This window comes from Musca autumnalis, unplaced genomic scaffold, assembly GCF_047663935.1.
Source record: "Musca autumnalis isolate F117 unplaced genomic scaffold, ASM4766393v1 scaffold_1, whole genome shotgun sequence".
Taxonomy (NCBI): domain Eukaryota; kingdom Metazoa; phylum Arthropoda; class Insecta; order Diptera; family Muscidae; genus Musca; species Musca autumnalis.
This window is the reverse complement of record NW_027411644.1, coordinates 173,333,473-173,352,607: the sequence shown is the minus strand read 5'-3', so window position 1 is coordinate 173,352,607 and position 19,135 is coordinate 173,333,473. Positions and strand designations below refer to the sequence as shown.

The window sequence follows — 19,135 nt, the reverse complement described above, 5'->3', positions numbered from 1 at the left end:
TGGCGTCGGGTACTTATCCTGATGACATCTGTGAGAGACTGAACAACTATTTAACTGATCTTACCACCTTTTTCCATTCGAGGAATATGCAGATTTCCCCCACAAAATCTACAGCCACTCTGTTCACCACATGGACAGCGCAGTTTGGACGTGAGTTGAATGTCGTGGTCGACGGTAGCAGAATTCCGACCACAAACTGGGTCACATTCGACACTACATTCACGTCGTGCGCACACGCCACAGCTATCTGCGACAAGTTGAAAAGTAGGAATAAGGTCCTCAAGTCCCTGGCCGGCAGCACTTGGGGAAACCTTGTTGACCACATATAACGCGATAGGTCGGTCTGTGGTAAGCTATGCGGCTCCAGTCTGGTGCCCGAGATTGTGTGATTCGAACTGGAAAAAGATTCAAACTTGCCAGAATGCAGCCCTGAGAACAGCGACAGGGTGCCTCCTCAAATCTTCAGTGGACCATCTACATGAGGAGGCAAAAATTCTTCCTGTAAAGCAGTACCTGCTTGGATGATATCGTGTGAGCCATCCCAATCACCATCTTGTGGGTAGGCCGGCCCATTCAGGGAGATCAGGAAGGATATCCATGCTCTAGAGGGAGAGGTCCAACGATACAGGAGAGAACCCCTAGATCAACAAGCATATCAAGCAGGATTGAATAGCATTCACACGGACGCAGTTGCCAAGGCCTTAAGCAATTATAGTGTGAATAAAGTACTCGGAGTACATCCTCCATCTATCGCAGCTGAGGAGCGTCAGCTGCCACGACAAACTAGAGTAGTTTTGGCTCAACTACGCTCGGGATATTGCAGTCGCCTAAATTCTTATTGGGCGGAAATCGATCGCGCCGTGCAAGACATCTGCCCAGTATGCGGCATGGGCCCGCACGACACACAACACCTTTTTAACTGCGCCGCCAAACCTACCCATCTAACTCCAGTGGATCTATGGCTACATCCCATCGAAGCAGCCACTTTTCTTGAACTGGAGATAGACCCAGAGCCAGATTGAACAGAGGAACGAACAAATAAACATAACAAAAACACTGTTACAACAACAACAACAACCAGGCAAGGCAGCTTATGTGCGCAGGCCTTAATACAGTCGCTAATGTGTGCAATACTGTGGATTTTTCTTATGCCATTTATGGCTATATAAACCATATGCTTTTTCACATGTATGTACCCACCAAAAATTTTTGGAAGTTGTGCATATGGAGTTATGATTTCACAACATCCTTCGATGCAGTTGTTTTAGAGATCCCTACACAAAAATCCCTACCCGCAGCTGGCGAAATCATTTATTCTAAAAATAAGAAAGAGTGTATACCTTCTAAAAATTTGTTATAAAATAAAGAAATAAAAACTTAAGTTGTGAACATTTTTGCGGTAATTCACGAGACGGAAACTTTTAATGGAGTGGAGTTGGAGTCGAAATCTGAACTAGTGATGGGAAGGCAACATAAAAAACTCAGAAGCGCTTGTATTAATTGGAGAACGGAGAAAGTAAACTCAAATGTGATTGAATTTAATGGAAACTTTTTTAATTTATGTTTATATAATAAATTTCTTTGTATTATTGTTTTACACAAATAATAAATGCATTTTATTTATTCTGGGATATTTCGCAATAGCTTGCATTTTTACTGCATCTACTACATCAAAAGCTGTGATTTGGATCGAAAGCGGAGTGCATCCTAGCTGTGTGCTGTGGAAGCAAAATAGAGTGCATCCTAACTGCGCGCTCTCTTGTAAAATTCATTAGTGAATTCATAGGAAAAGATGTACTCCAACGGCAAATGTACTGTACACTTGTAGTGATTCAACTGCATCCGCAAACTTTTTGCTGGGATATTGTCCTTCCACTCCATCTCAGATTTCAAAATTTACTCCACTCCAAAACTAATTTCCGTCTCGTGAATTACCGCAATGCACAGTGGATCCACTTGTATGGAGAAAGTGGCCAAAAATATTTAGAGTGTAAAAATCAATCCAATGCGCCGGTTACAGCTTTGTGCTGCTGCGAAGAGTGTTTTAAGAAACCACGAGCGTAACATTCTCCCCCCTTTCCCCTCTGGAGGGGGTATACGGTAAGAATTGTTTTATGCTGTTAATACAAAATGACATGAATAAAGGTACCGAATATCTTATGATGCAAAAATAGGCTTGGGGAAACAAAACAATCTCCAAAACTACATAAAATCCAACAAATTTAGCGGATTAAAAAAAAATCAAAATTTTTGTCTGAAAAATGGTAAAGTTTTTAATATATACCTTATAGCGTTCTTCCTGGTAGGCACGTACCGCCATCATATGACACATATGGAAGAAGATTTCTTCATCTTGCCACTGATGCCAATTATGTTAATGTACGTGGTCAGATAACAGAGTTATACCCTAATATATCCATAGAAACCCTTATCTAGGGCAGCTTTAGTCAGCGACCCACCATTTATAGTCTGGCACTAGATAGCAGCTGATTTTAATACTGAATAATCTTAAACTCATGACCTACTTTGGAAAAATTTTCCCGAGGTGGGCACTGGTGGGCATCATAACTAAAACCTTAGGTCAAATTTAAGTATATGATCGAATTGGCATTACAAAATACACTAAGGAAATGTGCAGCTAACTAGAATTCCACAACACGCTAAAGCACTACTTTTTAATGAAAACTAAGCTATTACCTCCTCCTTCAAAATCCACTACAATATTTGGCTATACGTATTAGTTTCGCGATATTTTGAATATATTTACATGCACTTAAAATATAGGTTATACTCACAACAAAAAATATTAGTCAAATGTTCCGACTTTTGAAGCTATTCATAAGAAGATCGCGTTCGAATGAAACAAAAACTAATATATTTATATATTCCATGTCATAGCTGTCAGTGTTGCCAGATGTAGTACCAAATTTTTGACATTCATTTTTTTTTATTTTTGGCCAATGGGTGGATCCACTGTGCAATGTTCGCAACTTTAATTTGCTTTTCTTTATTTTTTAAACAAATTCCATGATACAATGATACATGTATCATGAACAAATTCTTAGAATTTTAGACACCCCAGCAAAAAATTTAGGAAGTTGTGCAATTGGAGTTATGATTTCACAACATCGTTCGATGTAGTCCAACAGAGTTATGAAAAATGCACTCCGTTCGATACATTTTATAAGCAATTGCTGTAGAGATCCCTACAGAAAAAAAAACTGTTGGTTGATCCCTACACATTTCTTCAAAAGATAAACAAGAGTGTATACATTTCGAAAAATGTGTTATAAAATAAAGAAATAACAACTTAAGTTGCGAACATTTTTGCGGTAATTCACGAGACTGACATTTTTAATGGAGTGGAGTTGGAGTCCATGTCGAAAGCTGAACTAGTGATGAGAAGGCAACATAAAAAACTTTAGGATGATGAAAGAAAATCAGATGCACTTGGATTATATCGAGAACGGAGGAAGCAAGCTCAAATGTGATTGAATTTAATGGAAACTTTTTTAATTTGTGTTTATATAATAAAGTTCTTTGTGTTCTTGTTTTACACAAATAATAAATGCATTTTATTTTTTATTTGGGATATTTCGGAATGGCTTGCATTTTAATTGCATTTTTAGACTGATTAAAAATGCAATCCGAAGAATGCATATAAATTCAATCCAAAGAACTGCATCTTAAGTTGTGATTTGGAAATCACGAAAATGGAGTGCATCCTAGCTGTGTGCTGTGGAAGCGAAATGGAGTGCATCCTAGCTGCGCGCTCCCTTGTAAAATTCATAAGTGAATTCATAGGAAAATATGTACTCCAACGGCAAATGTACCGTACACTTGTAGTGATTAAACTGCATCCGTGGATGCAAACTTTTTGCTGGGACTCTTTTTTTATTTGCAAAAACGACTGCGACGTCTTTTGTAGGGATCAACAAATTGGCTTGTGCCTGTAGGGATCTTTAAGCGAGTGCTTCTAAAATGTATCGAACGGAGTGCATTTTTCATAACTCCGTGTGGACTGCATTCAAAGATGTTGTGAAATCATAACTCTGCATTGCACTACTTCCAAACATTTTTGCTGGGAAACAAATACATGTATTTCAAATTAAAATAGCTAGATGCACTCAATTTTGCTTCAACAGCACACAGCTGGGATGTAGTCCAATTTCGATCCAAATCACTGCATTTGATGCATTACAGCAATTTTATGATTTTACTATACTATGGAAGTCGATTTAGAGACGCATAATTTCATGCAGTTTTTCAATGAAATCAATCTAGTGTGGACCGGGACTTATTTTTTAAACAAATTCTTAGAAATTTAGACACTCTTTATAATTGGAAAAAAATACTGTGACGTCTTTTGTAGGGATCAACAAATTGGCTTGTGCCTTAGGGATCTTCAAGCGAGTGCTTCTAAAATGTAACGAACGGAGTGCATTTTTCATAACTCCGTGTGGACTGCATCGAAGGATGTTGTGAAATCATAACTCCACATGTACAACTTCCAAATATTTTTGCTCGGTAAAATTCATAAGTGAATTCATAGAAAAAGATGTACTCCAACGGCACTTGTACTGTACACTTGTAGTGATCCAACTGCATCCTCGGATGCAAACTTTTTACTGGGTTATTCTGGTATATTTCGCAACAGGTTGCATTTTTACTGCATCTTTAGATTGATTAAAAACCCAGCAAAAAGTTTGCATCCGCTGATGCAGTTGAATCACTACAAGTGTACAGTACACGTGCCGTTGGAGTACATCTCTTTCTATGAACTCACTTATGAATTTTACAAGAGAGCGCGCAGCTAGGATGCACTTCATTTTGGTTCCACAGCACACAGCTAGGATGCTCATCATTTTCGATGAAAATCACAGCTTTTGATGTAGTATTTTGGATTGAATTTAAAGGCACTCTTCGGATTGTGTGTTTAATCAATCTAAAGATGCAGTAAAAATGCAAGCCAGAAGAACTTTATTACATTAGCACAAATTATAAAAAATCGTCATAAAATTTAATCACAGCTGAATCTACTTCCTCCTACTCTCCTTTTTATACAAACCCAACTGATTTTGCTTCATCAGCCAAAAGGTTTTTTATGTTGCCTTCCCATCGCTAGTACAGCTTTCGACATGGACTCCAACTCCACTCCATTAAGAATTTCTCGTGAATTACCGCAAAAATGTTCGTGTTTAGCTTGTATTTCTTTATTTTATAACAAGTTCTTAGAAATTTACAGTCTTTTTCGCTATGTCGAACGAAAATTAAAACGAAAGAAAAACTACTTAACTCGTGTGTAGTAGCAAAAACAAAGGTAATATTAACATAAAAAACAAAGTTTAGGTGTTTTTCGTTCGCATTCATTTTCTTTCGACATAGTGAAACAGGCCCTTAAAAAGTCTTTTTTGTTTTTAGAAAAAAATGCTAGCTCTGAATAGGGATCAACCAACTGGTTTTTTGTTTGTAGGGATTTCTAAAGGAACTGCTCTGTTGGATTACATTGAAAGATGTTGTGAAATCATAACTCCAATTGGACAACTTCCAATTTTTTTTGCTGGGAATAAAATAAATTTGTTCGTGGCACATTGAGATAATTGGTATTTGAAGGACACAGTAAACCCCCCTCCGCAAATGCCTCATTTATGTGACAGTTATTCAGTGGAATTGACAACTTAAATGACGAGTTTTATTAAAATAAAGTCTACCACTTTAATTTGTCCCATACCGATTTATCAAAATCATCCCCAAATATTTTGGCGGAAAAATTTAACAATAATGTATGTATGGAAACCCTATTTAGCATTACAGTCACAGTATTGCCAACCACTTTGAAATCCTCACTGTTAATTATTAACAGAGTGCCGTTAATTTGAAATTTACCGTAAATGATAACATTCAAAAAGACGAAGAAAATTGCTCGCGCACACATACCCACTAACATCAAAACAACAACAGCGGTAGCAATCGTGTACGGTAAAGCAATTTCCGAAAGGACATGCGAGACGATAGATGAAAACATAACATAAGCTCAGTCACGACGGGACTTTCAACGGAAACGGATAGTCAAAAATAACGCGCTGCAATAAATTTCGCATGAGAATTTCATTACTGTCTATATATAATACATGCATATGTATTTGTGTGTGTGTGTGTGTTTATCTTTCTATGATAATTTTGAGAAAATAAAAAAAAATCTGAAAACAAAATCAAAGTGATAACAACAACAACAAATAAAGTCAAACAAAAAATCAATTTTGTGAAGTTTTGAATTTTAAAGCAAAAAATATTAGATAAAGCAGAAATATTAAATTAAAAACCAAAAAATATCGAAAACCTGAAATCATTAATAACGAAAGTGAAAGAACTAAATATAGTCGAGTCGGGAAAAGTGAAATGGATTAATCCAGGAATGAGAAATAATCAAAAATAATTCAAGTCTTGTATGGAGATTTTTTTCAACAAAAGTGAAAGTGAGTGCATCGATGTCAGTGAATATTATATCATAATAAATGCAAGCAGTCATCATAACTTGTGGGTTGTTGACTATTATATATTCTACAGTATTTAATATGAATGCGAATGTTTGAAAATCCAGTCTATTAGCACATTTAAAAACATAAATGCTGTATATTGCAAACTAATTAATCTTCCCTAGATATTGGATTCACACATTGGAATATAGTAAATATACGTACGTATGTAGCTGCTAATTATGTGAATAAAAATAAATTAAATAATTACATGCCATTTGTATGTGATCGGCATCTCCATCTTTAATAGTTAATAAGTCTCTTGAAGTTTATATTCAAACTTAAAGTTAAGGTTCAAATGTTGCAGCCTTCTAAAGGACAATGACATACATATGTAAATGTAGACATTGAATGTTTCATGACACCTTTTCCACGTCGCTGGAATTTCTTTTTCTCTTGCAAGACAATTAAGAAAAGTTGTTAAGGCATCTTCAGTGGACATTAGTAAAAAATATATATTTGTTTATGTCAATTTCACAAAAAAGCTTATGTATTTATTTAGGCAAGGTATTGAGGGCAGACATGAAGAACGGGGTCGATCTCATCAAACTCAAAAATCCTCGAAGGATTCAATTCAGTCTCAACAATAGCAGGCTGATGTGAAGAGAACAGGAATCAACAAAGCATACGCTGAGAGGCCAAACTAAAAAGTCAACATTTAGCCAGGTTTATATGAGGCCATAAAATCGGAGCAGGATCTGACAAAACACAACCAATTAGAGATTTTTATACCCCCTACCATATGGAGGGTATAATTAAATTTGTCATTCCGTTTGTAACACATCGAAATATTCGTCGGAGATCAATAATGATCAGCATAAAATTCTATGTCGATTTAACCATGTCCGTATGTCCGTCCGTCTATCTGTCTGTTGAAATCAAGATACATCTCGCAATTTTAAAGATAGAGGCTCAATATTTGGTACATAAGTTTTTATTACTTGTAGGATGGTTGGTATTGAAAATGGGATATAGCCCCCATAAAACGGTACCTCCCGATTTTCGGTATTTTTTAGGTTTTAGCTTCATTATCCTACCAAAATGGCTGAAATTTGGTACTTAGTCTTCTTTAGGGGTATAAATCTTTCCCCCAGAATTTTGTCGGCATCGGTCCAGGCCTTCATGTAGCCTCCATAGAACAGTACCTCCCGATTTTCGGTATTTTGAAGGTTTTAGCTTCATTATCACACCGAAATGCCTGAAATTTGGTACTTAGTCTACGTTGGGGGTACTCAAACTACCCCTTTAAATTTGTCGGTATAGGTCCACGCCTTCATATAGCCCCCATGGAAGGTACCTCTCGATTTTCCGTATTTTGAAGGTTGTGGCTTCAATATTCCACCAAAATGGCTGAAATTTGGTATTTATTTAGTCTTCAATGTGATATAAAACTGTTCGCCAGAAATTTGAAAAGTACTAAAGGTACTAAATATGGTACCCTTTGTATTAGGCAAACGGAAAGAGCTAGAGTTCTGAAATTTGAGGGTAACTGATGGAGATTTAGAAAGATGTACCGGAGGGTTTTTGGAAATTCGACCTCTATGTGTACGAAAAGTACTAAAAGTTACTTAGGGGTCGATCATCGATAACAATTATCTTTGAGTGGCGTTGCCAGTTGTCAAAATTGATCCACGTATGGCAACACTCAACTGAAGTTGCGAATCTCAGTTGACGAAGCATCTGTTTTTCAGCAACCACCAATTTTCAGTTGCAGTGAACATTTTCGAAGAAACAAGAAGAAAAATAGAAGGAAAAATAAACATTATGTTAACAATTATTGATTCTTTGCATCATTAATTAATTTTGTGTATCAAAATGGTGAAAATAACGACAAAGCAACAGTTCGAAATATTAATCGATAAACTGAGTGAAAATCCAAACTTAGCCCGAGGAGTTCGGCTTTTTTGTGAAAACAAAGCCGAACTCGGATGAAGCGTGGAGGTCAATTTCGGACAGTTTAAACAGCCATGGACCTCCAACACGAACACCTGGAGAGTGGCAAAGAGTCTGGATTCACTTTAAAGCAAAGTTGAAAAAGAAAATGGCTCAAAATAAAAGAAACTTCAACGCCACTGGTGGTGGTCCATCACACGAAGTGAATTTATCGCCTTTGGAGCAGACAGCAGCAAATCTTTTGCAAATGAATTTGGTGACAAATCCAGTAGGTTCAGTTTATGGTATTGTGGAATCGTGGGATGAAGATGAAATAGAAATAATGCCAACTGTTGACGAACATCCTCCTTTGGACCATAATGTGCACATGTTTTCCATCTATACAGCCAACTATACCAGGGAATTTCGTGTTTGAATAAAAATGGTTTTTATTTTGTCTTTTTTCCTCCTCCGTCAACTTCGAAACGATCCAATTTTGGCACAATTTGTCCTCTATCAAGTGCACAACTTCCTTCAATACGCTCAACAATGTAGATTGACCCATTCAATTGTTGAAATCATTGCCATGGGACTTTTTGAAACTTCCGTCCGCAAAGAATCCCAACGCTGCGCACACTTTTAAAAGTGGGGGTATTGCTGTTGATCTGTAACTTACTTTGATGTCATCCTTTAACGTTTCCACAATGTAAACTACGTCATCCTTTGGCAATCGAAAATACGCCTTAAACCTGAAATAATTTACTGCTTATACAGATCTTTCCACATGAACATCAACTTACAGTGCAGATGGCAATTCCAATGGATTCGACTTATCCCTCAAACTTCTTCTAATAGATGCAATGTCCTGTACATTTTCTTCATCATCAAAAAATAATTCTACCGAACTTATCATTTTTTGGGACAGCAAATAAAACTTGACGATCCCAATCTTGGGTTTGTTTTCCAAATTTGTTCGAAAACTCAGCCAAAATATTAAAATATTGTCCAGAATACACAAAAGAGTTATCCAAAGCGCAAATTATTTTTAAAATAATTTTTTTTTTTTGGCGAATAGAGGTCACAAGTTTGAAAAAACACTGATCGATAACATTTGTATCGACCATCCAGTTGAGTTGACATGAATGGTACAACATTTCATCTCAGTCGCGCAGACAACTGACAACGCAACTCAAGTTTAGTGGCAATGCAAGATCGACCCATTAATTTGCTACCAATGGTATATTTTGAAGAGATATAGCTAGAAAATTGCAATTTGGTATGGAAATCAATCAATCAAGCAATTTGGTATGGCTTTGGAAATGCGTACTTATGTGTACGAAAAGTATTAAATGGTACTAAATTTAGTACAACTTGGATTTGGGTGTACGGATAGAGATGAAATCCTGAAATATGGAATTAAGATTACTTTTGGAGTGTAGGATTGAGTTATGGAGGTGGTTTTTTGAAATTCGTACTTATGTGTACGAAAAGTACTAAATTTAGTACAACTTGGATTTGGGTGAACGGATAGAACTGAAATCCTCAAATTTAGAATTAAGATTACTTTTGGAGTGTAAAATAGAGTTATGGAGGAAGTTTTGGAAATTCGTACTTATGTGTACCAATAGTACTAAGTGGTACAAAATTGAGTACAACTTGGATTTTGGAGAACAGATGGAGACGGAATCCTGACATTTGGAATTAAGATTACAGTTGGAGTGTAGGATTGAGATATGCATGTAGTTTTGGTACTTATGTGTTCTAAATGGTACTAAATTTGGTATAATTTGAATATGGGTAAGCGGATAGAGCTGAAATCCTGAAATCTGGAATTAAGATTACTGCTGGAGTATAGGATTGAGGTAGTTTTGGAATTCGTACTAATGTGTACAAAAAAGTCCAAATGGTACTTAATTTGGTACAATTTGGAGTTTGGACAACGGATATAGCTGGAATCTAGAAATTTGAAATTAAGATTACAGTTGGAGTGTAGGATTGAGATATGCATGTAGTTTTGGTACTTATGTGTTTTAAATGGTACTAAATTTGGTACAAATTGAATTTGGGTAAACAGATAGAGATGAAATCCTGAAATCTGGAATTAAGATTACTGCTGGAGTATAGGATTGAGGTAGTTTTGGAATTCGTACCTATGTATGTGTACAAAAAGTTCCAAATGGTACTTAATTTGGTACAATTTGGAGTTTGGACAACGGATATAGCTGGAATCTAGAAATTTGGAACGAAGATTACAGTTGGAATATAGGATTGAGGTATTCTGGTAGTTTTTATACTTATTTGTACTAAATGGTACTAAATTAGGTACAAATTGAATTTGGGTAAACGGTTAGAGATGAAATCCTGAAATCTGGAATTAATATTACTGCTGGAGTATAGGAATGAGGTAGTTTTGGAAATTCGTATTTATGTAAATGAAAAGTGCTAAATGGTACAAAATTTGATACAATTTGGATTTGGGGGAATGGATAGAGGCTGACTCCTGGAATTTGAAATTCAGATTACTGCAGTGTAGGGTGGAATGTACTGATTGAGTTAGTTTTGGAAACTCGTACTAAAGTTATTACGACTTTGCTTTGGTCGAACGGACAGAGCTGAAAATCTGAAATTTGAAATTAAAGTTTTGGAACTTCGTACATAGGGGTACGAAAAGTACTAAATTAGGTACAATTTAGATATGGGTGAAGGGATAGAGCTGGAATCTTGAAATTTGGAATTAACATTACCGTTGGAGCGTATGATTTTGGAGGTTTTGGAAATTCGTACTTATGGGTACGAAAAGTACTAAATTTGGATATGGGTGAACGGATAGAGGTGGGATCCTGAAATTCGGAATTCGGCGTTGGGTGTAGCAATGAAGCTGGAATTATATAATTAGTGTATGAAAAGTACTAAGGTGCAATAGAGTGGTATTGGGCTAAGGAATAGAAGTGGAATTCTCATTTATTATTTATTTGTCAGGTTAACAGTTAGAGGTAGGTGGTCGTACAATAACTGTACTAAAAGAATTAAATAATACTAAACATTGAAGCACTGGTATTGAGTGAATCGATAAATTAACTTGATTATTTGAATGTCAATACACCGTCATGCAAGTAGATCGTCCAAATTTTGCCCAAATATTTTCCCAACAATTACCAAGTTGGAAGACAAATAATATCGGTTCACAACTACCTTCACAAAAGTTCACAATTTTTCTCTTTAGTGTAGTTTAAGGACTAGTCTGGGTTTGTTTTTATGTTTTTACCGTATGTAGTACGTGTGGTCCTGATCCATGCTGTTAAAATCAAGACCAAGACCATATACTAAAATGTCTGGAGAGGATATTTCAAGTACCCGACTCCTTCGAAATATATAACGTAATATTTTTTCTAAACTTACCTTCAAGGTAAACATTTTTCAGTTAACTGGATTTTAGGGACTGTCGTGGGATCTCTGTTTTTTTATTTCATTTTTTTATTCGGGAGCCTTTCCTTTCCTTCCCTTGCGCTATTGAGTCTGCAGGGATCGTCAACATTACGGTGGTTCCATGGTGGAATAATAAGGTGTTACATCGATAACAATAATCGCACAATTTACCAGCCCAAATGTCAAAATTTGTGAACAAATGTTGATATTTGGTGTGGTAAATGGCCCGATTATTGTTATCGAGTAACACCTTCTTATTCCAGCATGGGTGGTTCATTATTTTACCGATACCAAGTTGTTATCGTTTTTATGAGTGTTGCACTTTTCGCACCTTACATTTTTAGAATACTTCCTTTAGCGGGTGCTAAAAATTGTTCCTCACGTGACACCATGGGCAAGTAAGTTCCAACTTGAGATGCAAGAGATACCAAAATATATGTTGAAATTTGTCATGTTAAAGCGTATCAGGAACTTTTCTCGTAATCTAACGTCCCCTGCGCTTGAATTTCTATTGGAGTCAAAACTGTAGAGTATTACCCAGTTTACAATAAAAAAGGCTGCGGACCATGCAGTGCGGGATAAATTCATTAAATTACAAAGTGTGTAAAAAATCTATTTGTACACAAATTGATAAGTATTTCCCAAAAAAGAAAATATTCTAACAAAAATTAAATTAAATTTCTGAATGAAGTGCAAAGAAAGAAATACCTGCATATAAAAAAAGAACAAAAAATAAGAACTACAATTATCATCACACTCCCATAGTTAAAGAGCTCTATGGGCGGTGGCAATAGCAAATTGTCGGCAGCAACAACAACAATAAACTGCATCCAAACAACTCAGTCAAACGGAACAACTTGTCCAATTCAAAAGCGCCAACTACGGCGACGATTCTTTTCATTCAAGTCAGTCACCGTGTGTTAAACGTTGTCATTATTGCTGTTGTTGTTGTTGTTGGTGGTGCTTGTTGTTGTTAGTTTTCTGACTTTTTGTATTATTGTCATTGTAAGTGCAAGGACAAGCAACGACTACGAGAAAACTAAGGCAACAAAATATAGAAGAGTTTCGAATGTAACATTTAAATGTTACAATCCGGGCCCCAGGCGTTTACACCAGTTGGCAATTTTATTATAATCGAAAAAGCTAAACGAAAAACAAAACAAAAACAAAAATTCAAGTGCTAACTAATATCGTTTTAATTTTTTACAAGTCAAATTTTTACTTTTGGCTATTCTATTTTTTCTTTGAATTGTGTTTTAATCCTTGGTTGGTTTCTTGGAAAATCTGTTCTTTTTTTGTTTTATTTGTTTTTTTTTTCTTTTTAATTCAAGGAAAGTAAATAATTTATTAGATTTCGTTTTAAGTAATAACCAGACCATGGCATAGCTTAAGACGACTGACTACCTTGCCGGAAATAAATTTACATGCCCAAATTTTTTGGGTATGATTATTGTGGTGCACATTGAGAGTGGAAGGATGGTATGAGCCATAAAATTTAAAATTTGTTTCTTCTACAAATTTCAAAAGGGCATTACGGCATTTGTTAAGGATTTTCTTTTTATACCCTCAGCCTTTAGGCTATGAAGGGTATATACACTTTCATACGGGCAAAATGTGCCTCATCGAAATAATGGTTTTAGACCCCAAGTATGTTTGGACGAAATGTGTTTCAGACAATTTGGAGTCGATTGAGCAATGTCCGTCCGTCTGTCTGTCTGTCTGGCTGGCTGGAGCGCACGATAACTCTCGAAGGGATGAACCGATTCGGTTCAAATTTTGGCTTTCGTAGTATTTTGTCCAAACTTAGTTTAAGTTCGAAGATGAGCTATATCGGTCCCCTCCTTCCGGTACCTCCCCCACAAAAGTTCGAAAATGTTCGGAAAATTTGTACGCACGATAACTCTTGAAGGGTGTAACCGATTTGGTCTATATTTTGCCCATCGTGGAGCGTGTACCAGACTTAGATCAGGTTTTAATATGGACTCAATCGGTCCACTCCGTCTGGTACCTCCCACACAAAATTTTGGAAAAGTTCAGTTTAGGAACATCTCTCGAATCGCTTTGATTTTTGCTTTAGCAACTTGTATTCACTGCCCTCCATACGACGGTATAAGTTTCATCAGGGGCAAGTCCATACTTCCTGAGAAAATAGCCTGAAAGTTGCAAAAAACCCCTATGACACCGTGTGAGGAGGTTGGAGGGCAAAATAACTCTCGAACAGGTCTGCCGATTCGGTCCAAAGTTTGGCCTTAGTAATATTTTGTCCAAACATAATTTAAGTTCGAAGATAAGCCATATCGGTCCACTCCTTCAGGTACCTCCCCCACAAAAGTTCAAAAATGTTCGGAAAAATTGTGCGTACGATAACTCTTGAAGAGAGTGGCCGAATTGGTCCATACTTTACACATCCTAATATATCTACCAGATATAGATCAGGTTCAAATATGGACTATATTTGTTCACTCCATCCGGTACCTCCCACTCAAAATTTCGGATAAGTTCACTTTAAGACCTGCTTTCGAATCACTTTGATTTTTGTTAAAGCAACTTGCATTGCTGCCTCAATTGCGATGGTAAAAGTTGTTTCAGGGGCAAGTTCATACTTCTTGAGCAAACATCCCTGAAGTTCTAAAAAACCCCTATGGTACCATATGTAGTGGTTGGAGATCCATTCTTTTTAGTATCTCCTCCGCAAAACTTTTGATATTAAATCCTAATCAACTCCTAAATCTCCCTAAATACATGCGTTTTTTGGAAAAAAAATTGTTTCAATATACACAGGCTGAGGGTATATCTCTGTCGGCAAAGCCGACTGATACTTTTTTACTTGTTTGGATGAAAATAAAAAAAACGATGACAAATTGTAGAAGTTAGGAATTTAGTATTATCTAAGAGTTTTAGTTTGTGTCGAAAAGAGGAAAAAACTAGTGGACGTACATCTCAAACAGAGTAGGACCGCCATGCGCTCTACGAGTAGATATATTTTTGCTTGGAGAAAGAGGCTTAGAAATTCGTTTACCAAGCTGTAACCTATTCTGTGTATTATTCTGTAATAAGTGAACTACTACTACTGTGCAGTTGAAGGGCTGGGGTCCTAATCAAAGCTATATAAGGTTGTTCAATTGGGTTATGACTTTTTGACATTTTTTCTCAAAACTGATTTCCTGTAGTGAGAATGACTGAATTGAATTTGCCTATTAATGCCTAAAGTAACGTTAAATACATTTTATTATAAAACGTGGTAGATATATTAGGATGTGTAAAGTATGGACCAAATCTGTCACTCCCATCAAGAGTTATCGTATGCACAGTTTTTCCGAACATTTTTGAACTTTTGTGGGGGAGGTACCTGAAGGAGTGGACCGATATGGCTTATCTTCGAACGTAAACTAAGTTTGCACAAAATATTACGAAGGCCACATTTTGGACCGAAACGGCAGATCCGTTCGAGAGTTATCTTACGGTCCAACCACTACACACGGTGTCATAGGGTTTTTTTTTGCAGAGTTCAGGCTATTTTCTCAGGAAGTATTGATTTGCCCCCTGATGAAACTTGTACCGTCGTATGGGGAGCAGTGAATATAAGTTGCTACAACAAAAATCAAAGCGATTCGAGAGCAGGCCCAAAACTGAACTTTTCCGAAATTTTGTGAGGGAGGTACCCGAAGGAGTGGGCCGATTGAGTCCATATTGAAGTCTGGTACACATTTCACGATGTGCAAAGTATGGACCAAATCGGACCAAAATCAAGAGTTATCGTGCGCACAAATTTTCGAACTTTTGTGGGGGAGGTACCTGAAGGAGTAGACCGATATGGCCCATCTTCGAACTTAAACTAAGTTTAAACGAAATATTACGAAAGCCAAATTTTGCACCAAATCGGCTCATCCGTTTGAGAGTTATCGTGCGCACCAGCCAGCCAGACAGACAGACGGACGGACATTGCTAAATCGACTCCAAATTGTCTGAAACACATTTTGTCCAAACATACACTCCGTTTCATGTCAATAGCACATTTCAAATTGCTTTTTGTTACTTAATTTTAGTCGATATCCGTGGAATAACCTCGGGAATGTTTATATATCTTGTTTTGTAATTTTATGAAGTACCTTTTGGCTTCGATAACACTGTGCAACACGAAAATTATTAACCATATTCTGACACTGCAGTGTGATAGAACACCAAAAATGAGAATACACGTGTCTCGCCGTTTTTCCCTATCTCATCAACTTTCGCGGTTATAGGCCTCCAAAGGTTTGAGGCTTTGATGTAGAAAGGGCCATTTAGTCAGGACTATATCTTCCAAACCGTTAGGATATTTGAATTTATCTCGTAGGCAAAGTTGTAGCTCTTGTCTTAAAGAACAACAATTGTGAACACATAGAATCCATCAAGCTTCATCTGCAAGGTCAAAATCGCCATGGTCAAATTTCTTTTAAAATTTTTTCTCAAGTTTTGTTATACAGCTTTCAAACCGATCAAATTTGAAGCAAACAACCAACTACAAAAATGTACCTCAGATCTCAATAAACATCTTTCTAGAATATACGAACTCTGTAGAAATGGATCTTAATGGTCAAAATAGCAAAACAATTGCGATTTTTATCCTCTTTTCTAGGATTCTGCTACATATATACTAAACCGTTCAAAATTCTAGAAAACAATCAACCACAATAGCGTAGCAAAGGCATCAATAAAAAACTTTCTGGAATATACGAAAAGTTTATGAACGGTTCTTAATGGTAAAAATAGCAAAAATCTTTTCAAAATATCCAATTTGTATACTTTTTTCTCCGACTCTGGTCCAAAGATACGCAACCGCCCAAAAATTAAGGACACAGTCAACTACAAAAATGTACCTTAGATTTCAACAAACAAGTTCCTAGAACAGATAAAGATTCTAGGAATGATGCTTCAAGCCCAAAATTCGATTATTTAGATCATTCCTTCCTGTTCAGGTCTGTAAATAACAAACCTTTCAAATTTCCTTAAGTTTTTAACAGTTTGTTATTTCCAAACCTGAACAGGGGGAATGTTAAAAAAATTTAATTGTTCGTGAATTTCAGCCCTAAAAATCATTCCTAGAAATTCATATGTTCTAAAAAGTTGTTTATTGAAATCTTAGGTACATTTTTGTGGTTGACGGTATCCTTAATTTTTGGTCAGTTTCGTATCTTTGGACCAGTGTCGGAGAAAAAAGTATACAAATTAGATATTTTCGAAAGAATTTTGCTATTTTTTACCATTAAGAACCGTTCATAGACATTTCGCATATTCCACAAAGTTGTTTATTGACGCATTTGCTACGCTATTGTGGTTGATTGTTTTCTTGAATTTTGAGCGGTTTAATATCTATGGAACAGAATCCTAGAAAAGAGGATAAAAATCGCAATTGTTTTGCTATTTTGACCATAAAGATCCGTTTATACAGAGTTCGTCTATTCTAGAAAGATGTTTATTGAGATCTGAGGTATATTTTTGTAGTTGGTTGTGTGCTTCAGATTTGATCGGTTTGAAAGCTGTATAACAAAACTTGAGAAAACATTTTAAAAGAAATTTGACCATGGCGATTTTGACCTTGCAGATGAAGTTTGATGGGTTATATGTGTTCACAATTTTTGTTCTTTAAGACAAGAGCTACAACTTTGCCTCTGAGATAAATTCAAATTTCGTAACGGTTTGAAAGATATAGTCCTGACTAAATGACCCTTTTTACATCAAAGCCTCAAACCTTTGGAGGCCTATAACCGCGAAAGTTGATGAGATAGGGAAAAAACGGCGAGACATGTGTCTTCTCATTTTTGGTGTTCTATCACACTGTGGAGTCAGAATATGGTTAATAAAACATAACTCAAAAAATTACACACAGTGTAACGTACCGTTGTAATTTTTTAATTTTCTTTCAAAAAGCCCAACATTTGTACGGTTTAAAGTGTTTCATCGGAATAGCACATTCTTTAATAACTTGAGTAAAAATGCAAATTTTGAATGCTACTGTTACGTTTCTTTAAAATTGGAATAAATAAAAGCTATTTCAAGTTTAAAACGCTAAAATTGGTCGAACTCTGACTTTAATACCGGGGAAATAAGACCTTATGAAAGCTGTGGACTTTAATTCTCTATAATATGTTAAACATTTGCTATAAAATGACAGTTTCTTCCTAAAACTAGAAAACTAAAGGAAAACGAAGGAAGAAGGGAGATGTTGCAAAATAAACTTGAAATTCAACTGAAAATTGGGTATTTTTGATGGAGAAACTTTAAATTCCTACGACTGCTATTCCATACTACGGGTCAATGTTGGCATAAAGATAAGTTAATCATTAAAATATCAGGTGATTGTTATTGCTCTGGGTCTGAGCCAACATACTATAAAGAAAAAACGAGATCCTTCCTATACACAGAAAGAAACTAGGTGCACACAGACATAAACTGGAGATAACCTAAATTTTGTACCGCAATATTTTGTACTTTCCGTTTTTATGAGGCGGTCACCTCGGCAATGCAGATGGTCTATTAAGTTCTTCTCTTCCAGGAGATCCAAGAAGTGAAAGTTTCTGCCATCGAGAACCTGCAAATAACAATTATTTTGCCTCGGGAAATGTCTACTGGCTTTTCCTTATAATATTCATTATACCTGCCGCAGAAATTCCAGCTATTTTCTTTCTGTGTATAGGAAGGATCTCGTTTTTTCTTTATAGTATGTTGGCTCAGACCCAGAGCAATAACAAACACCTGATATTTTAATGATTAACTTATCTTAATGCCAGCTTTGACCCGTATTATGGAATAGGAGTCGTAGGAATTTGAAGTTTCTCCATCAAAAATACCCAATTTTCAGTTGAATTTCAGGTTTATTTTGCAACAACTTTCTTCATTCCTTCCTTTTTCTTTAGTTTTTTATAAAACTAAGAAGAAACAGTCATTTTATTTTTAACGTATTATAGACAATTAAAGTCCACAGCTTTCATAAGGTCTTATTTACCCGGTATTAAAGTCAGAGTTCGACCAATTTTAGCGTTTGAAAATTTGAAAAAGCTTTTATTTATTCCAATTTTAAAGAAACGTAACAGTAGCATTCAAAATTTGCATTTTTACTCAAGTTATTAAAGAATGTGCTACTCCGATGAAACACTTTAGAAAGATACTTCATAAAATTACAAACCAAGATATATAACTTTCCCGCGGTTATTCCACGGATATCGACTAAACTGAAGTAACAAAAAACAAACCATTATTTCGATGAGGCACATTTTGCCCGTATGAAAGTCTATATACTAGGGTGGGGCGATTTGTGTGGA

General features: G+C 36.0%; 2 protein-coding genes across 8 annotated transcripts in view; one reads left to right on the top strand and one right to left on the bottom strand.

Moving 5' to 3' along the window:
* The window catches only part of LOC141388746 (protein FAM50 homolog), a 157,865-nt gene that overhangs the window by 5,954 nt on the left and 132,776 nt on the right, over positions 1-19,135 (bottom strand). The window lies entirely within an intron of this gene.
* Positions 5,947-19,135, top strand: part of wake (ankyrin repeat and fibronectin type III domain containing protein wide awake) — a 785,047-nt gene continuing 771,858 nt past the window's right edge. For 3 of the 7 annotated variants that reach the window (XM_073958970.1, XM_073958965.1, XM_073958964.1), the window contains exon 1: positions 6,042-6,476. The gene's annotated coding sequence lies outside the window, so the exon portion shown is untranslated. Of the gene's footprint in view, positions 6,698-19,135 lie in introns of all 7 variants that reach the window. The other 4 variants (XM_073958968.1, XM_073958961.1, XM_073958969.1 and 1 more) reach the window with 2 other exon arrangements.